Source organism: Haematobia irritans, chromosome 5, assembly GCF_050003625.1.
Source record: "Haematobia irritans isolate KBUSLIRL chromosome 5, ASM5000362v1, whole genome shotgun sequence".
Lineage (NCBI taxonomy): Eukaryota > Metazoa > Arthropoda > Insecta > Diptera > Muscidae > Haematobia > Haematobia irritans.
In genome coordinates, this window is record NC_134401.1 from 173,561,728 (window position 1) to 173,578,654 (window position 16,927).

A 16,927-nucleotide genomic window follows, 5' to 3' on the forward strand; every position below is an offset into this window, starting at 1 on the left:
CATTAAATCAGTGTAAACAAATTGCTTTAAATTGCAAATATTGCGAGTGAATAAAATCGTTTTATGCAATTATATGTGACTGTAATTCTGATCAAAATCTGATAGTATTTCAGAGAATTTGTCACATATTTTAGAATTATTTTCAAATTTATGATATTTAGTTTATAGGAATATCAATCAGTTTAAATGAATAATTGTTCGTACACATTTTCAAAATTCTTATAATAACGCTTTCCTTGTAAAAAGTATACACCCGGAGAAATTGCTTTATTAAACTATGTGGCAAAACAATAATTTAATATATGCCAGTTGTATGACCATATTTTTGTAAAAAGGGCGTTACATTTACTTGAGGGCTTTATTTAATTTAAGCCGATTTTTTCTAAATATAATCACTCTACCTTTGGGTTACAACTCTATACGAAATTTTATGCAGAACGTTTATAATCTGCGACCTATATCTTGCAAACAACACACAAAGGCGCATAAAGTACTAAGTCAACTCAAGAGGTTGTTACGAATCCATTAGGAGTCTATTACCGGTATTTCTGGTAGACAAATGGTGGTTTCTAATTTATTGCACATACACATACCGATCAAAAAATGCATACCCAGTTTCTCCAGTGTCATGATCTTGATGTGATATACTCGTATTACTATGTCTTTGCGACACTTCTTGCGCCAATATTTCTTTTCTCTTCCTTATTTGCTCTTACATCCACTCATATTATATTCAAGAAAATTTACTTTCAAAAAATATTGTTTATTGACTTGTTAATTTTAAATACTTTATTAAAAATGTCCTGAGTAAATGTGTTGCATTGTATAAAAAACTATATTTTCCGTGTAGTAGAAGTATGCCCTTATTATCTTTGTTTTTGTAATCTATAATATAATGCAAAAATATTTCACATTCACAATCCCCAAAGGTCTGCTCGATTGTAACCTGAATTGTGTAAGAATGTGTCTAATATAATTGTCATCTATATGTCTGTCTGGGCATGTTTTTCTATGAGACAGCCATGACATTGAAAGAAAGAAATTCTAAATTTAAATTGTGATTAGTGAAAGTGACAACAAAAAGTCACACGAACAAACTGTTCAGTACCTCAGAATTTAATGAGAAAAATCTGTTGTACAATACCATCTTTTTCCGCTTATAATATTGTTTGAGGTTTTCATCACTATACGGTAGAAAAAATTTCCTTAGCTAAATACACTACAATGTTTAGAAAATATCAACCATATGAACCTTCACTGTCAAATTCATAAAGGCAGGAAAGTGTTGAGGGGAATTGAAATAAATCTGCAAATGTTTTTGTATTTCTTACGAAATTTGTCCTTAGGTTTAGTAGGCAAACTATTTTCCTACCCTAATTTGTAACAGGAAAAATAATCATGGCAATTATCAGTAGAATTAAATTGAACCCGATTAAGTGTACATCACTTAAAAGTCCACAAGATCATTATAGAGTATCAAAAAGTTAGGTAAGAAATTACATTCAATTTACACAACTATGTGAGAGTAAAATATGATATATTGTTGAATTTTATCTGGTAAAAATATTTTCATTAATTAATGCATTACTTACTAAAATTTATTCGTGGTAAGAGGGTTTGAAATTTGAGCAATTATTTGTATACGCCTGATATCGGTTATAAATATTGAATGATAAAGTACAGTGGCTCACATGTAAAAAACACGTTTTTTGTCATGGCTGAAGAGAAAAATTTGACGTCAAAATCATGACGTGGATGCACATATTTGTTTTCTCTGTAAAAAAAGCAATGAGTCATACACAATAATTAATGATAAGTATTCAAGAAGGTTAAACATTTTTACTAATATAATCTCTAAGTATTATAAAAAGTTTGAAACATGTACTGCCCAAGTTGTAAATATTAAAATGGAGTCTGCCACTTTCACCTAACCTACACCCAGAGAAGGAATATGATCACCTCAAACATATTCCAAGAGCAAAATGTTATTTTTGGATGGTGACCATGTAACATTTTTGTCGCAACCATGTTATTTTCTCGAAAATTATGTATCTGTTTTCGGAAACCATTTTATGTTTGGCGAGAACACAACATTTTTGCGATAAACATGTTACGTGGTCACCATCCAAAAATAACATTTTACTCTCGAAACATGGTTGAGGTGATCATATTCCTTCTCTGCGTGTAGTATCGAAACTGTTGCAAAATTCTTTTTACTATCTATTATGATCCGTTCAGTTCACAGATCACTTATGTTACAGACTAACTAGAAACTGATAACAAATGACAGGATAAACCACACAAAAAGTATGATGCAACTGGAAGGGTTGGCAAATGCAAATTATTTCATGGGTTGCCTAGTAAGAGAATTTCATCCCAATATCAGAGCCTGATATGGATAATGGTATCGGACAGTCTTTGAAAAAAAAAAATTCATTGTTCATTACGGGCTTTGTCACAAGTCAATTTTCGAAAAGGATCTGTTCAGATTTGCCTGAATTTTTGCCTTCCAACTGACTTTATTATACCTTTCACCACTGCTGTGGTACAAGGTATAATAAGTTTGTGCATTTGTATGTAACGCCAAGAAATAATTGTCATAGACCCATCTTTTAGTATACCGATCGGCTTAGAATTAAATTCTGAGTCGATTTAGCGATGTCCGTGTGTCTGTCTGTCTGTCTGTCCGTCCGTCTGTCTGTATATGTAATTTTGTGCACAAAGTACAGGTCGCAGTTTAAGTCCGATCGTCCTCAAATTTGACATAACGTCTTTCTTCGGGTAGAAGACAATCGCTATTGATTTTGGAAAAAATCGGTTCAGATTTAGGTATAGCTGTCATATATAGTTATCACCGATTTGATCATAATTCACGTATTTATGAACCGACGTTCTTCAAATTTTGTACATCTGAATGTTTTGTAAGTCCCGTAAAAACTACCAAATATAAGCTAAATCGGTTCAGATTTATATATAGCTCCCATATATATCTTTTGTCCGATTTTGACTTATATGGCCCCAAAAGCGAGAGTTTTGCCCTGATTTGCTTCAAATTTTGCACAACGAGTACGTTTAATAGTATCGTTAATTGTGCCAAATTTAGTTGAAATCGGTTCAGATTTAGATATAGCTCCCCTATATATCTTTCGTCCGATTTTGACTTTGATTAAAATTTTGAACAACGAGTACGTTTAATAGTATCGTTAATTGTGCCAAATTTAGTTGAAATCGGTTCAGATTTAGATATAGCTCCCCTATATATCTTTCGTCCGATTTTGACTTATATGGCTTCAAAAGCCAGAGTTTTGCCCTGATTTGATTAAAATTTTGTACAAGGAGTACGTTTAATAGTATCGTTAATTGTGCCAAATTTAGTTGAAATCGGTTCAGATTTAGATATAGCTCCCATATATATCTTTCGTCCGATTTGGATTTATATGGCCACAAAAGCCAGAGTTTTGCCCTGATTTGCTTCAAATTTTGCACAACAAGTACGTTTAATAGTATTGTTAAGTGTGCCAAATTTAGTTGAAATCGGTTCAGATTTAGATATAGCTCCCCTATATATCTTTCGTCCGATTTTGACTTATATGGCTTCAAAAGCCAGAGTTTTGCCCTGATTTGATTAAAATTTTGTACAAGGAGTACGTTTAATAGTATCGTTAATTGTGCCAAATTTAGTTGAAATCGGTTCAGATTTAGATATAGCTCCCATATATATCTTTCGTCCGATTTGGATTTATATGGCCACAAAAGCCAGAGTTTTGCCCTGATTTGCTTCAAATTTTGCACAACAAGTACGTTTAATAGTATTGTTAAGTGTGCTTAATTTGGTTAAAATCGGTTCCGATTTAGATGTATCTCCCATATATATCTTTCGTCCGATTTGGATTTATATGGCCTCAAAAGCCAGAGTTTTGCCCTGAGTTGCTCGAAATTTTGCACAAGGAGTACGTTTTATAGTATCGTTAATTGTGCAATTAGTTTGAAGTCGGTTCAGATTTAGATATAGCTCCCATATATATCATTCGCCCGATTTGGACTAATATGCCCACAGAGGCAAAAGTGTTACTCTGATTTACGTGAAATTTTGCAGAGGGAGTAGAATTGAACTTGAAACTTTGCACAGGCAGTAGAATTAAGGTTCTTCATATGCGTTTTTATTTTGGTTGAAATCGGTTCAGATTTTGATATAACTCCCATATATATCTTTCGCCCGATTTTCCGTCTAATTTTGCACAGGGAGTAGATTCAACATAGTAACTATGTATGTGAAATTTGATTGCAATCGGTTCAGATTTCGATATAGATTCCATATATATGTTTTTCCTATTTAGGCAAAACTGGCCGAAATACCTACATTTTCCTTATCAAATCGCCACTGCTAAGTCGAAAACTTATCAAAATGACTCAAATTTTCATATTACTCTATTACACATATATCGACCGATAAATCATAAATACACTTTTGCGAAGTTGCCTCAAAATTGGTTCATATTTAAATGTTTCCTATATTTTTTTATTAACATTGTGTTCCACCTCAGCGCATTAGCCGACTTAAATGTAAAATCTATAAGTATTGCAGAACTCTGTACAGATCTGCTCAGATATACAGAATATATGTGTATGGATTCATATAGCATCCAACACATTGGACGGATTTGATATGGTATCGAAAATGTGGACTTACAAAGTGGTGAAGGGTATAATATAGTCGGCCCCGCCCGACTTTAGACTTTCCTTACTTGTTTTTTCCATAAAGATTGTTGTCTAAAGTATTTTTGGTTTCTACAGATCGGTCTTCTCTGTGATCCACTGCATTCAAATATAGAGTATCCATCGTTTTTCACATAGCTGTTGTAACATCAATAAAGTGATAACTTTCTTTAATTGCTGTAACATTGTAAATTATTAAACAATTCATGTCTGGCTGCTATCAATAAGGTTTGCATGTCATATAGCATTTTGATGATAAAAAAGAGAAGTGTGTTGACGCCAATACACTCACGTTTATTAATTAATTCAATTGGTTTGCATTCTTAAACCAAACTCGAAAAGAAGCAATTAGTAACAACCTAAAAGTTCTTGGTAACGGAAAGAATGCGACAAATAATATAATTATTTATTTACGTTTCAATAAGAAGATATTTAGAAATGAGTTCATAAAATGTTCAATTACTTGTACAACCAATCGAGCAAGATTTTTAATAAATTTTCATAAAGTGGGAGAAATTTTGAATAGAATTAATTGAATGAAAGTGACGAAAGATTGTCATTGCATTGATGCGAATTTTTTTGTTGTTGGCGATCGTCTTCCTTCAGTAGTACCTTCAGATGGTCTTCGTCGAAAAAGTTTGGATTATACACTGTTAGAAAAATATGTTTTTCATATGTTCCGATATAAACAAAATGTGTTTCGGGCACGATTTTAAACCACAATATATTTAAGTGCGAACATGTAATGTTCCTAAACTAACACTAAATGTTTGGGACATCTATGTTAATATGTTAGAATATATTATGTTTGGGGCATGAATGGTTCATAAAAATCATATGTGTGAATACAAACATATATAAATTTACAAATTTCGACTAAACATACATATGTTGTGATATTTTATTCAAAGCGACAGAGAGAGTATAGAGAGAAATAGAGATGGAAACCGGGAGAGTTGACGAAAGATATCAATATAACACAGCAAAAGAGTCAAAAGAGAACAATTTCTGTGAAACCGCTTGTATGTTATTTCGGAAAACTGTTTTATGATAAGGCCAAAAATTTGATATGTTTAAGTCTAAATATTATTTAATTTGAATAAAGAGAATATACATTCTGAACCAAGAGAATAGACATTTGAAAAACAAACAGCTTATGTTTTCGCCTTGAGAGCAGCATTTTATGTATGTGTGGACATGTGTTTTGTTTATCATTTTGGCATTATGGGCACAATTTTTTTCTTGGTTCGTTAAAAGAAATCAGGGGTCTTCATAAAAATAACGAAAGGGCACTATACTCTTTTTAGAGTTGGGACAGTAAAATGAAATAAGGAGGAAATAGTGAAAAATTACTTTAGTTCCTCTTTATTAAAAAGTAGTCCACGAGGAGTTGACAAATATAAAAGCGGGCATTAAGTTCGAGTTTTACAGCTAAAACAATTTAAAAAGTTCATTTTCTTTAAAATGAATTATTAAAGAAAAATAAAAGGAATTTTAGAGCGATGATGTTAAATGCTAGTAAAAAACTGTTCACTCCTAAATAAATTCATGTTAATATTATAAAATTATGTATGTATGTTTATACTCGACTCAACGTTCTTCTTTTGTTAGTTTTTGAATTCCTTCCAAATTTTAAAGTTTTGTACAAAAACAGTTTTTTATTACAAGATTGTTATTTTTGCAATAAAAAATAATATTTTATCCAAAAATCAGTCAATTTCGTTTATATCAAGCACTGTTACTGACTATAAATCTTTAATATCGCACATTTCGAAGTTTCATTTAAAAAAAATTAATATAGTATAAATATAAATGTGTAAATTAAAAACAAAAAAAAAAAAAAAAAAAAAAAAGTTCGGTCGGAGCAGGGATTGAACCCACGACCCTTTGCATGCAAGGCAGACATGCTAACCACTGCTCCACGTGGCAAACAAATGTATGTTTCTGTTAAATAATGTTATGTTTGCATAGGCTCGTGGGCGCTGCAAACTATGCTATATAAATGTAACTCAAAACGATAATTATCTACTGGTGACTATAACAGCTACGTAGCCCAGTGGATAGTGTGTTGGCTTACAAACTGTATGGTCCTCGGTTCGATTCTCCGTGCAGGCGAAAGGTAAAATTTATAAAATTTATAAAAGTGAATAATTTCTTCAACATTATTTGTATTACAGAGAAAGGTGCCAATAACTAAAAACTAAAAGTTAGGGAATGAGCACAATCGTGTTTGGGAAAAATTCTTCCAGGCATATAATATTTTTGGCTCAAAATGCTTCCAAACATATAATATGTTCACATAAAACAAACATATTAATGTTTCGGCAGTATGCAATAATATATGTGCTTCCTGCAAAATATGTTTGGAACATATGTTAAAGAAGCGATTTTTTTTGAGGGTGTACACGCCTAAGACATTTCCTTTGGCTTTTTTGAATCTCGCAAATTTAGATTTTTTCCTCCTCTATATTTCATTCCAGCAACTAAAAGATTATACGAGCTAATATTTGTTTTGTTGATATCACTTTGGTATTTATTTTAGATAAACTATCCGACATGCATTCCCTATTCTCACGATGCTACTACTGTTAGAATTACTAAGCTAATAGCGTTAGTAATGACAAAAGCATAGTAGAAATTGTATTAAATCATCGAAATATTGATGAAATATTTAACATTTTCTGCTTGCATGTTCACACAGTTTTTGGGCCTCAATCTAGCTATGGGTGACTCAGAAATTTTCCCATATCGATTAAAATATCAATCCTCCATGTTCCGATATTCGGAATCGCAAATCGCAAGAATTTACTTTTTTTAACCAAAAAATCAAGATATTCTAGGAATTTAACCAAATTGTAATTTGAATTTAATAGAACTATATTAGCAAGATTTATGATTATAAGTTATAGGGTTTAGAAATTATTTATAGTCAATCGAAACTTTTGCGATTCCGAATACCGGAACATGGGGGAATATAATTTGATAATATGAATAAACTCATCTACTGCTATTCATATTTGAAATTATGGCATTGAAAAGCCAGCAAATGGACAGTGGTAGTACCATGATACTAAGTGGTGCCAGTGTTTTTGTCTCCCAAGTATGACACTTTCATCCCTAAAAATCCCAAATTTAAATTAAGATTCCTCACAAACAAAATAATTTAAAAATATAAAACCATTATTGTAAACCTGAATTTATTTTGAAAACATCACAAAATTTATGGAAATTCCCCACCATATCCCCAAGTCTCCAACCCAGAAATTTAGTCCCGATGCATGGAAAAATATCCCCAATAACAATTATGGTACTTCTTATATTGTAAATCGAATATATAGTTTTTGCTTATATTTCTCTATATTTTTCAGATTTTAATACACAACCTGTTTAAGTTTCATTAAGGTTATACCCTTTAAATAAATCAAGCCTTTCCAACCTAACTCTTAATATTTTAATTTCATATTTATTTGGTGTTTTGCGATTCACTGGGGGGATCAGATGGTTTCAAAGTTGTCCAAACAGTCGTAACATAGTTTGTTGGGAGAACAACTCTCAAGCATTGAAGCTAGATCAACCACAATCTTCATTTCCCTTGTGAATGATCGCATAGAGCAGAAACCCAACACTTTGTACTCAGCAAAACACACATTCATTGAGAATCACAAGGCAATGGTTGAAATGGTGTGAATTAAAAATTCATCGTAAAACCAAAACAAGCCAAACAGTAATGCTCTACGAAGAAGAAAAGTAGAAGTGCTTATTCGTACAACAACAACATCATGTATATGAGCAGAACATTGGACTGGTAGACAGAAAACGAGTGTTCTCGCATATAAATACCAAACAATAACATGACAAATATTGAGCATTGTGGTGGACGATCGACTCATTTAACAGGGACGATGTTAAACTCACAATGTTTATCTTTATGTTTTGTTTGTAGAAATGTTGAACTGAAAATTGAAGCATAAGAACTGTAAATGTCTAATGTCGAATGCAAAGGCTCTTTAATAATTTAATGGATGTATGCTATCATCATGTATTTCTCAGTTTTATTTTTGGATAAATATGTATATAAAATATATTCAAGATTTAAAATAAGCAAATAATTTGAAAAATATGCAAATAAAATGAAATGTCCTAAAGTTGAATTGTTCAACGTCTAGCAAATACATATAATCATTTTATGTAAATGCCATCCATTTTATGGCTACGCATGTTGTCAGCATTAATGAAAGATGTAGGCAACCGATGAAATTAAAAAGCAAAAAATTAAGTAAATAAAATGCCGTCCATTCATTGATAACAATAAACAAAAATATGTTGAAGAGATTAGATAAATTGTTTTTATTATTCAATTTTAATCTAACATCTTAAGCAATAATAATACCGATGATGATATTTAACACACATCTTTGACATGGAACACTTGATGGCTTTTGGGGCTAATGAGTAGACACGAAGGCACTTACCAGCAGCGTGTCTGTCAAATTATTCATTTGCATTGTTCCTTTTGTTTTGTTTTTTTTTTTTGCGACAGCGAAATATTTTTATTGGTGAGATTATCGAAAGTTATTATGGTTGAAATTGGGACATTTTTTATTTCGACAATGTAGTATTAAGGAGCAATATGGACATAGTAAGCTGATATGAAAAAGAGAATAACAATAGTTTTTGTAAATAATAATAAAAAAAACAAATAGAAAAAATAGGCTTATTGGGCGCTATAACATTACCAACGTAAACATGCAGCAACTCTTTTGAAGATTTATTTGACATTGTGTAACGGGAAAAAATTCACTTCCTGACCGCCATTTATGGAAGATATATTTGATTAGGGTCCTAATATTTGATTAGGGTTCACCAATGTGGTATCACAATGGACTGAATAGTCTAAGTGAGCCTGATACATCGGGCTGCCACCTAACCTAACCTAGGGTCCTAAATGATCCACTGTTGTGTAGATTCTTCAGAGGATAACATATATCGACTTCTCATAAATAGTCTCAAGCGTATCGGATAAAAGACAAGTCCTTGAATAATCGAGTCTGAAAATTAATTTATATGAGACTATAGCAGGCAAATGACATATTTAATCAATTTTGGTCGTTAGAGAGAATAATACTTCTCGATTGAGCTTTCAGAGAATCCGAATAATTAGCTATTAATGAATTAAATCTGGGGATAGGTTTATATAGTGGCTATATCCGATTTTTGACCAATGAGCAATCAATGATGAATGAATGATATCATTCAAACCCGGCTATAATATAGTTAGTTCCGCCCGACCATAGGTTGTTCTTGGATTAATGAGTGAAAAATCTTTGTAATCAATATATTAAAATTAATATTTATTTTGATATGTAGGGCCCCATTGTGCAAGAGCTATGATTTGGATTGACACCAAATAAAAAATATGAATGCAGCTATTTCAACTGGCGAAATAATTGTCTCTTTGTATACATATTTTAATCTAAACGAAAAAGTGTTAGACTTGTCAATCATTTCCATTTTTTTAGGAAATTTATTCAATGGTTTCTTGTGACATGTAAGTGACATTCTTTGAGTTTATGTCACTTTTAATATTTTATTGTTTAAGGTAAGGCTTGGATTAAATGTCATTTGTTTGCATACAATTAGCAAATAAAAATTTGGAAGTGATATAACAAAATGTTTCAAAATACTGCAAATAAAGGATATGGAATTGAATTATTGAAATAATAAATTGGATCGATTGAAATAATAAAATAATGAAGATCTTCATTATCTATCATAACTATTTCCGGATCACAATTTTGATACCTTTTAGTAAGCTCTTTGTTCACTGGGCAGTGTTAGGAAATCAGTCTGCGGGGAGATATATAATTTGTTTTCTTAAATTTTAATAAAAAGTTTTTACAAAAATTCAGAACTAGTGTCAATAAAAATTTTAAATGACTCAATAAAGTTAATTGATCCAGACAAAATCAATATTTAAATTAATATCTTAAATTCTCTATAATATATAAGTATTTTGCCCTTTCTAAAATCAATAAAGAAAAATTCAAGCATTTGAGGTTTTAAATGTTAAAAGGTTCAAAGTACCAGCAGGGTTAACAATGTGATAATTATTCTAATTTGAATGTTATCATGGTGATGATGACGATGATGCTGCATGTATCATATGTTCCAGTGTCAGTGTTTGCATTTGTACATGGTACACTTTCATTATTTGAAAATTACACCTTAGTCCATAAATGGGGAATATATATCCAATACTTTTTCCATCCTCTTTTAGCTCCAAATGTAAGCAATAAAAGAAAACAATGCGCTAAATATCAATAAGCGGAACACATTTTCTCCACATGCCAAAAAACAGATACCCGAAAGGTGTTAAAAACCTTTACGGCTTCTTGGGCTGCCTTTTCTGTAGTTATTCTTGCTGCGTCCGTTTCAGCACCAGTTTGCTGGTCATTACCTGTCAGGCGTAATAAAAGCAAATCGAGCTATAAATGAAAATAAATCAAATGAGGTACAGAAAAAAAACACGACCATCTTTCTGCGCTATCACATGGAATCGACAGATGTGAAAATTTGAAAATATGTATGTAAATGAATTACATTTTGAATATTAGGCTGTATTCCATATAGTGGATAACCAAATCGTCAAATCGTATATTCGCTGAATTTGAACTTATCTCTGGATTTCATTTCTAATGTCATTCATACATTCATTGCGCTTCATTAACCGTTTGACTACCGATGTCTACTTAGGAGGACATTCAAAAACGACACCAAACTCCAACTCCCCAATTAGTTTCGATTTATTTCTCGACGTTGTTTTAGTGTAGAAACTTTAGTCTAAATAAGCTATAAATATTTTCCATATTAATGAGCATTAAAAAGCATTTTTATAAATTTTATTAACAATAAACAAAAAATTGCTATTTTGAGTATATTTTTCAGCTCTATGTCTCTAATAAATTGACATTCATAGAAAAACTATAGCTATATATCTCTTGAACTAATCGAGATAGGTTCTCAAAATAATTTAATGCTGTTAGTACAAGGAAAAAAAGAAAAATTTTAAGGTTTTAACTCTCCAAACATTCTGTCTATTTTATTTTATTTTTTTATTGTTTTAAAACCGCAAATCTACATACGTTAGATCTGATTTTCTTTAAAGCAATCCGATGCTAGAGAAATTGTAAGATAAGTGCCGATATAACTCGAAACATTAAAGGGTTTAGCCCTGGAATTTCGGGTTCGTAAAAGGATCGTAATAGGGCTTGTCGAGATTCTCTCCAATTAGAAGCTACTTTCCGAAACATTTATAATTCAGTGATAAGGAACCTTCTCTCTCATCCACAGTGTGAATGGAAGGTTGTAAAGTGGTTATCTCTTAGATTTGGAAATAATATGAATACAATAAACTTTTTACGTATCCTATTACGAACTAGCCCATTACACCTTTTCCAAAATATTGGAATTATTTCATTGTTATAATTTTCAATATTTAGTAAAAGATCAGAAATCAATTCGTGTAAAATTTATAGCTTAATACCAAATGGAAAAGTATTTTTTTCACATTTTTCTACAAATACCAATAAAACTTAAACTGCAAACAAAAAATAAATATTTTCTCGAAATCGTTCACGTTATTATTAATTTTGCAATTCGTTCGTTTTTTTTTCTTTTTTCATTTAGACATTAAACACATTGAAGTGGAACATCCACTAAATACCTAGATATCAGATGCTAAACGCAAACTAAATCCCTCTCAGCATTCAATTTGTCCGTCCATTCGGCTGTCTAATGACGTCAAAACGATAATTGAATGAGATGATTTTTCTATCTGGTTATTGACGGTGGGAGGATAGCCGGATACCCCCAGTGGATGATGATGCCACGGAGAATTTTTGTTGATGACGACAAATACGCATTTCTTAAGTTTTCTATTTGCTTTTCCTTGGTGATCGTTTATTTTCTTTTGTTTTTATCTGCCATCATGTGAATTAAAGATGAGGTAATTGAAGCAGTGCGAATGCGTCACAAATTCTATGACCAGAGATTGAGAAAAGAAAATTCGCACAAATCATTAAGTGCCTTTAGATCCGTTTTTCTTAGAACATTGTCCATTTGGAAATGACAGAGATTGGTGTTTTAAATGATTATCGAGTTTGGAATAGTTTTGAATGGCTTTTTCCAGATATGTGGCTATTATGAGCGATAGCTATGTGCTATGGAGGTTTATGTGTCTGAAAACGTCTACAGAAAACATTTGAAGAAAGCTTTTGGGGCATTTACATTTAATTGAAATATTTTAACAAATTCCATTTTCCAAGAACCTTGATTGATATGTAGGCGCCACTGAAAGGCATCCCATAGTAATTATCGTAAATTGAAATGTAATTCACAACAAATCCATTTGCCTGTGCTTCTTTGACGATATTTTCGCAATTAGTTTCAATTCGATATTTATGGCATTCCATATTCAAAGGACAGATCACGTTAGACATGATCCATGGTAGGAATGACTTTAGTATTCAATTACATGAAATATGGGTTATGGTTATTTATTTCCGATACCCGCTATCAATGTCGGTTATCATATTCCCTGTGGCCATGGCACACTGATTGACCCTTTATTTGATCTCAATCATCTATCGATTCTATTGTCATGTTGAGGGTAAAACATACTAAAATATTCCCAATTTATATCACACGAAGTTGATGTCATAGTCATTAAATTTTTTTGGACTTTATTCGGTCATTTTGGACAATTATTTTCATTTGTGATGTGATAAAAGCGATCAAGGTCAATCAAAATGACAAAAGATGCATCATTTATTTACTCACTTGCTATCGTGTGTCCATTTAGATGGGTGAACACATTTCCGTTGATTGAATGCATTTGAATTTAATTTTTTTTTTTCAATTCGGTCATTTTATATTGTAAACAAAAGGATGGTGCTTTTTTGACACGTGTTGTCCACTTAGCAGTACGCATTCGTATATGATGGGGATAACTTACAACTTCCGATAGGGAGCCGCCGTGGTGCAATGTTTAGCATTCCCGCCCTTCATACACAAGGTCGTGGGTTCGATTCCTGCTTCGACCGAACACCACAAAAGTTTTTCAGCGGTGGATTATACCACCTCAGTAATACTGGTGACATTTCTGAGGGTTTCAAAACTTCTCTAAGTGGTTTCACTGCAATGTGGAACGTCGTTCGGACTCGGCTACAAAAAGGAGGTCCCTTGTCATTGAGCTTAACATGGAATCGGGCAGCACTCACTGATAAGAGAGAAGTTCACCAATGTGGTATCACAATGGACTGAATAGTCTAAGTGAGCCTGATACATCGGGCTGCCACCTAACCTAACCTACAACTTCCGTTCATTATCTTCAGGAAGCATGCAGGTATCCGAAAACGGCTATCAAGAAAAATAAAATGAAGGTTAGGTTAGGTATGATTGGCTGGGCGGTGTTTCAGGCTCACTTACACTACTCAGTCCATTGTGTCCACAATGCTGAACTTTTCCCTTATGGGTGCTGTACGATTTTGAGCGGAGTTTCGACAAGTCTGAACAACGTTTCACATTGCGGTGAAACCAAAGACAATAAACTCTAGGAAGATAGGAAATTGGCTACTGAGGAGATGAAACCATTTACCGTGTTAGTTTCATACTCGAACCAAACGCGTATACGACAAGTATTGACATAGCATTAAAATGCAAATAAATAGAAATTAAGTACACGGAATCAATTTCCATAAAGGGGAAAATTAATTTTTTTTGTTGTTGCCTAACATTTAACATTGTTTCATTAAGAAAATTAAGTTTTTCATTTAAAAAATAAAAACGAAAAACAAATAAAAAAATTACAAACATGTATGGAACTAACATGGTAAATGCAACATTTGGTATGACGCAAGCCAATTTCCTATCTTTCTCAAGTTTATTGTCTTTGGGTGAAACCACTTAAAGATGTTTTGCAATATGTCAACAGCATTACTGAGAGGAGATAAAGCACTGCTGAAAAACATTTTAGAAACTGGGATTCAACCCATGACACGTTGTATATAAGGCGGGCATGTTAATCATTGAACCACGACGGCTTGCTAATAACATAAAGTCTGGAAAAATCGTATTGGTAGCCCGGCCATTGAATGTGATCGGTGCAGAAGGATAATCAAGAGATTGCGTGGAGAACTGTCACCGTGATGAGCGCTCATTTGCTGACTACGGGCGATAAAGGCAACAATAAGATTATTTCATTCCATAGGCGGGAATGGTAAATTTTCAAAGTATATTTTCACTCACAACGTATTTTCGGTATTTGGCATAATATCAGACACAAAAAAACGATATTCGAAGCCTCCAGAAAACAATATCAGTGTCATATTAAATATATTGCCAGTTCCGCGAGCCACAGATTGCACACTATCCAAAATTCTCATTGAGAAGCATTTATCCCATTAGTGAAGAATGAGAGTCTTAGACTTCTTTTCTTGACGGACGAGTAAATTGTGGAATCTACTCAAAAGGCCAGGATCTGGGTTGAAACATTAGCAATACCGGATTTAATAAGATGTGATATTTTGGATTCAATGAAATCTGTGGACTGAACGACCAGATGGCTGAACAATTCAATATTCACCTTATATGCATTGCAGATGACTTTGATAGGAACTATCTTACCTCTGTCAATCTTCAAGGTCGCACTTCATGAAAATGTCCCTAAGGCTACCCAGAGAAGGAATATGATAATCTCATACAGTTCTCAAGAATAAAATGTATTTTTTCAGGCAGAACATGGAGAAATTTTGTCGCAAAAATATTGTGATCAAACAATGTATATGTATATTGCAATGTATATGTATATGTATCGGAATCGCAAACTTTTCGTTTGGCGATATTTTCTTAACCCTAAAATAAACAAATTTAAATTTTGGCAAAAAAGTTATCTTTGATAAGGAGTTCCAATACAAATTGAATTTATGTCCGATTGTATCTCAATTTTTTTCTTTCTAAGAAAATTAAATTCTTGCAATTTGCGATTCCGAATATCGGAACATGGGAGACATCTTTCTGTCTACAAGACTGCTAGGATTGTTAGGAAAACAGGAATTGACTTACAAACAACGATTACTGTGAGGATTGGGATGATGTGGAGGACTAGAATACAATGAAACATCTCCTAAAGAAATTTATGGTGAGCTAGAGACAAGAGAAATTTCAACCCCGATAGTAAGATTGCTTAGGTAATTTTGCCACTTATTTTAGTAGGTATTTTACAGTTATGTGGTATCGTAATGGACAACTGCTTTAAGTGATATTGAAATACTTCGATGCCACTGCAAACTAATTGCAGTGGACATTTTCAATAAAATTTCATAAAAATCGGATGAATATAATGTGAGCTATAGGAACAATATGAATACATTTTTTTTTGCAACTTACCGTATGGCCGCACTGGGCAAATATTTTACAGAAATCAAAAAAGGATTCGTCGCCACAGTCAAACCAGCAAAAATTTTTAGTTCATATTAGATGCATTGCATCACAATAGGAGTATTTTCCAAAAACGGTGTCCAGATATTTCGAAAGTAATCCAGGAAAAATATTAGTCACTCATTTTGGTCAAATATTTGTCCAGTGTATGACCATACCCTTAGACTAGCATATAATGTAAACCATATTATTTAAAAAAAAAATCAATCCTCTAATACAAACATTTATTATGGAATTCTAAATCAATAGATATTATTTATTTTTATTATAGCGAAAATTTGATAAATCGAAATTAGTTTCTACAACAATCGTACATAGCTAGAATTTCAAATGCGCTAACAAAGGAATGCAATCACCATTTAGCCAAATGGTTTTATTTGTTTTCCCATCGGAAATTATGCACTTGCATCAACACAGGAAAAACCTTGAAATCGAATCGATTCACCGAAAAACAATGGTCACAAGAATGGAAAAATCAATAAATTTTCCTGAATTTACAATGCACCATGAGTTGGTATGCACATATATGTACAGGGTGAAGTATATTTTCCAATGGCATATGAGTGGGAGGATGGATGGATTTAAGTGTTTTCAGATGTTTACATCTACTTTAGACCATATGACTTTAATACCTGTGCAAATGGATTGATGGATGCAAAGTTGATGTATTTACGAGTTGGCGAATTTTTAATTTTTTTTCAAAATTTGAAATTTA